Raw genomic sequence first — 6,103 nt, forward strand, 5'->3', positions numbered from 1 at the left:
ACACTACTGGTACCACTGTACCACAGCACTGGGCCTGACCTCACGAGGCTCAGAGTCAGAGCACACTACTGATACCACTGTACCACAGCACTGGGCCTGACCTGACGAGGCTGAGTCAGAGCACACTACTGATACCACTGTACCACAGCACTGGGCCTGACCTGACGAGGATCAGAGTCAGAGCACACTACTTATACCACTGTACCACAGCACTGGGCCTGACCTCACGAGGTTCAGAGTCAGAGCACACTACTGATACCACTGTACCACAGCACTGGACCTGACCTGACGAGGCTCAGAGTCAGAGCACACTACTGATACCACTGTACCACAGCACTGGGCCTGACCTCACGAGGCTCAGAGTCAGAGCACAATACTGATACCACTGTACCACAGCACTGGGCCTGACCTCACGAGGCTCAGTGTCAGAGCACACTACTGATACCACTGTACAACAGCACTGGGCCTGACCTGACGAGGCTCAGAGTCAGAGCACACTACTGATACCACTGTACCACAGCACTGGGCCTGACCTGACGAGGCTCAGAGTCAGAGCACACTACTGATACCACTGTACCACAGCACTGGGCCTGACCTCACGAGGCTCAGAGTCAGAGCACACTACTGATACCACTGTACCACAGCACTGGGCCTGACCTCACGAGGCTCAGAGTCAGAGCACACTACTGATACCACTGTACCACAGCACTGGGCCTGACCTGACGAGGATCAGAGTCAGAGCACACTACTGGTACCACTGTACCACAGCACTGGGCCTGACCTGACGAGGCTCAGAGTCAGAGCACACTACTGATACCACTGTACCACAGCACTGGGCCTGACCTCACGAGGCTCAGAGTCAGAGCACACTACTGTTACCACTGTACCACAGCAGTGGGCCTGACCTCACGAGGCTCAGAGTCAGAGCACACTACTGATACCACTGTACTACAGCACTGGGCCTGACCTCACGAGGCTCAGAGTCAGAGCACACTACTGATACCACTGTACCACAGCACTGGGCCTGACCTCACGAGGCTCAGAGTCAGAGCACACTACTGATACCACTGTACCACAGCACTGGGCCTGACCTCACGAGGCTCAGAGTCAGAGCACACTACTGATACCACTGTACCACAGCACTGGGCCTGACCTGACGAGGCTCAGAGTCAGAGCACACTACCGATACCACTGTACCACAGCACTGGGCCTGACCTCACGAGGATCAGAGTCAGAGCACACTACTGATACCACTGTACCACAGCACTGGGCCTGACCTGACGAGGCTCAGAGTCAGAGCACACTACTGATACCACTGTACCACAGCACTGGACCTGACCTCACGAGGCTCAGAGTCAGAGCACACTACTGATACCACTGTACCACAGCACTGGGCCTGACGTCACGAGGCTCAGAGTCAGAGCACACTACTGATACCACTGTACCACAGCACTGGGCCTGACCTCACGAGGCTCAGAGTCAGAGCACACTACTGATACCACTGTACCACAGCACTGGACCTGACCTCACGAGGCTCAGAGTCAGAGCACACTACTGATACTACTGTACCACAGCACTGGACCTGACCTCACGAGGCTCAGAGTCAGAGCACACTACTGATACCACTGTACCACAGCACTGGGCCTGACCTGACGAGGCTCAGAGTCAGAGCACACTACTGATACCACTGTACCACAGCACTGGGCCTGACCTCACGAGGCTCAGAGTCAGAGCACACTACTGATACCACTGTACCACAGCACTGGGCCTGACCTGACGAGGCTCAGAGTCAGAGCACACTACTGATACCACTGTACCACAGCACTGGGCCTGACCTCCTTATTTTAAGTTGTTTCTGTTTTAACCCTATTAACACACGGCAGTAACCCTGTAACCATGTGGAATTAACCCTGTAATAACCATGTGGAATTAACCCTGTAATAACCACGTGGAATTAACCCTGTAATAACCACGTGGAATTAACCCTGTAATAACCATGTGGAATTAACCCTGTAATAACCAATTGGAATTAACCCTGTAATAACCATGTGGAATTAACCCTGTAATAACCATGTGGAATTAACCCTGTAATAACCATGTGGAATTAACCCTGTAATAACCATGTGGAATTAACCCTGTAATAACCATGTGGAATTAACCCTGTAATAACCATGTGGAATTAACCCTGTAATAACCATGTGGAATTAACCCTGTAATAACCATGTGGAATTAACCCTGTAATAACCATGTGGAATTAACCCTGTAATAACCATGTGGAATTAACCCTGTAATAACCATGTGGAATTAACCCTGTAATAACCATGTGGAATTAACCCTGTACTACCCTGTAACAGATCATTCAGTATGACTATAGAGGTCTACTGTACTGTACTACCCTGTCACAGATCATTCAGTATGACTATAGAGGTCTACTGTACTGTACTACCCTGTCACAGATCATTCAGTATGACTATAGAGGTCTACTGTACTACCCTGCCACAGATCATTCAGTATGACTATAGAGGTCTACTGTACTACCCTGTCACAGATCATTCAGTATGACTATAGAGGTCTACTGTACTGTACTACCCTGTCACAGATCATTCAGTATGACTATAGAGGTCTACTGTACTACCCTGTCACAGATCATTCAGTATGACTATAGAGGTCTACTGTTCTACCCTGTTACAGATCATTCAGTACGACTATAGAGGTCTACTGTACTGTACTACCCTGCCACAGATCATTCAGTATGACTATAGAGGTCTACTGTACTACCCTGTCACAGATCATTCAGTATGACTATAGAGGTCTACTGTACTGGACTACCCTGTCACAGATCATTCAGTATGACTATAGAGGTCTACTGTACTGGACTACCCTGTCACAGATCATTCAGTATGACTATAGAGGTCTACTGTACTGTACTACCCTGTCACAGATCATTCAGTATGACTATAGAGGGCTACTGTACTGTACTACCCTGTGACAGATCATTCAGTATGACTATAGAGGGCTACTGTACTGTACTACCCTGTGACAGATCATTCAGTATGACTATAGAGGTCTACTGTACTACCCTGTCACAGATCATTCAGTATGACTATAGAGGTCTACTGTACTGTACTACCATGTCACAGATCATTCAGTATGACTTTAGAGGTCTACTGTACTACCCTGTCACAGATCATTCAGTATGACTATAGAGGTCTACTGTACTGTACTACCCTGCCACAGATCATTCAGTATGACTATAGAGGTCTACTGTACTGTACTACCCTGTCACAGATCATTCAGTATGACTATAGAGGTCTACCTTACTGTACTACCCTGTCAGCACACTTAGACACAATCATAGACTAACTGACAGACTGACACTCTAGACTGCCAGTCAGAGACGTAGACTAACACTAGACTACCAGTCAGAGATGTAGACTAACACTAGACTACCAGTCAGAGACGTAGACTAACTGACAAACTGACACTAGACTACCAGTTAGAGATGTAGACTAACACTAGACTACCAGTCAGAGATGTAGACTAACACTAGACTACCAGTCAGAGATGTAGACTAACACTAGACTACCAGTCAGAGATGTAGACTAACACTAGACTACCAGTCAGAGACGTAGACTAACTGACAAACTGACACTAGACTGCCAGTTAGAGATGTAGACTAACACTAGACTGCCAGTCAGAGATGTAGACTAACACTAGACTACCAGTTAGAGATGTAGACTAACACTAGACTACCAGTCAGAGATGTAGACTAACACTAGACTGCCAGTCAGAGATGTAGACTAACACTAGACTACCAGTCAGAGATGTAGACTAACACTAGACTACCAGTCAGAGATGTAGACTAACACTAGACTACCAGTCAGAGATGTAGACTAACACTAGACTGCCAGTCAGAGATGTAGACTAACACTAGACTACCAGTCAGAGATGTAGACTAACACTAGACTGCCAGTCAGAGATGTAGACTAACACTAGACTACCAGTCAGAGATGTAGACTAACACTAGACTACCAGTCAGAGATGTAGACTAACACTAGACTACCAGTCAGAGATGTAGACTAACACTAGACTGCCAGTCAGAGATGTAGACTAACACTAGACTGCCAGTCAGAGATGTAGACTAACACTAGACTGCCAGTCAGAGATGTAGACTAACACTAGACTGCCAGTCAGAGATGTAGACTAACACTAGACTACCAGTCAGAGATGTAGACTAACACTAGACTACCAGTCAGAGATGTAGACTAACACTAGACTGCCAGTCAGAGATGTAGACTAACACTAGACTGCCAGTCAGAGATGTAGACTAACACTAGACTACCAGTCAGAGATGTAGACTAACACTAGACTGCCAGTCAGAGATGTAGACTAACACTAGACTGCCAGTCAGAGATGTAGACTAACACTAGACTGCCAGTCAGAGATGTAGACTAACACTAGACTGCCAGTCAGAGATGTAGACTAACACTAGACTGCCAGTCAGAGATGTAGACTAACACTAGACTGCCAGTCAGAGATGTAGACTAACACTAGACTGCCAGTCAGAGATGTAGACTAACACTAGACTGCCAGTCAGAGATGTAGACTAACACTAGACTACCAGTCAGAGATGTAGACTAACACTAGACTACCAGTCAGAGATGTAGACTAACACTAGACTACCAGTCAGAGATGTAGACTAACACTAGACTACCAGTCAGAGATGTAGACTAACACTAGACTGCCAGTCAGAGATGTAGACTAACACTAGACTACCAGTCAGAGATGTAGACTAACACTAGACTACCAGTCAGAGATGTAGACTAACACTAGACTGCCAGTCAGAGATGTAGACTAACACTAGACTACCAGTCAGAGATGTAGACTAACACTAGACTGCCAGTCAGAGATGTAGACTAACACTAGACTGCCAGTCAGAGATGTAGACTAACACTAGACTGCCAGTCAGAGATGTAGACTAACACTAGACTGCCAGTCAGAGATGTAGACTAACACTAGACTGCCAGTCAGAGATGTAGACTAACACTAGACTGCCAGTCAGAGATGTAGACTAACACTAGACTGCCAGTCAGAGATGTAGACTAACACTAGACTGCCAGTCAGAGATGTAGACTAACACTAGACTGCCAGTCAGAGATGTAGACTAACACTAGACTGCCAGTCAGAGATGTAGACTAACACTAGACTGCCAGTCAGAGATGTAGACTAACACTAGACTGCCAGTCAGAGATGTAGACTAACACTAGACTACCAGTCAGAGATGTAGACTAACACTAGACTGCCAGTCAGAGATGTAGACTAACACTAGACTGCCAGTCAGAGATGTAGACTAACACTAGACTGCCAGTCAGAGATGTAGACTAACACTAGACTGCCAGTCAGAGATGTAGACTAACACTAGACTACCAGTCAGAGATGTAGACTAACACTAGACTGCCAGTCAGAGATGTAGACTAACACTAGACTACCAGTCAGAGATGTAGACTAACACTAGACTGCCAGTCAGAGATGTAGACTAACACTAGACTGCCAGTCAGAGATGTAGACTAACACTAGACTGCCAGTCAGAGATGTAGACTAACACTAGACTGCCAGTCAGAGATGTAGACTAACACTAGACTGCCAGTCAGAGATGTAGACTAACACTAGACTGCCAGTCAGAGATGTAGACTAACACTAGACTGCCAGTCAGAGATGTAGACTAACACTAGACTGCCAGTCAGAGATGTAGACTAACACTAGACTGCCAGTCAGAGATGTAGACTAACACTAGACTGCCAGTCAGAGATGTAGACTAACACTAGACTGCCAGTCAGAGATGTAGACTAACACTAGACTACCAGTCAGAGATGTAGACTAACACTAGACTGCCAGTCAGAGATGTAGACTAACACTAGACTGCCAGTCAGAGATGTAGACTAACACTAGACTGCCAGTCAGAGATGTAGACTAACACTAGACTGCCAGTCAGAGATGTAGACTAACACTAGACTGCCAGTCAGAGATGTAGACTAACACTAGACTACCAGTCAGAGATGTAGACTAACACTAGATTACCAGTCAGAGATGTAGACTAACACTA

The sequence above is a fragment of the Salvelinus fontinalis genome, unplaced genomic scaffold (genome assembly GCF_029448725.1).
Source record: "Salvelinus fontinalis isolate EN_2023a unplaced genomic scaffold, ASM2944872v1 scaffold_0222, whole genome shotgun sequence".
In the NCBI taxonomy this organism is placed as follows: Eukaryota; Metazoa; Chordata; class Actinopteri; order Salmoniformes; family Salmonidae; genus Salvelinus; species Salvelinus fontinalis.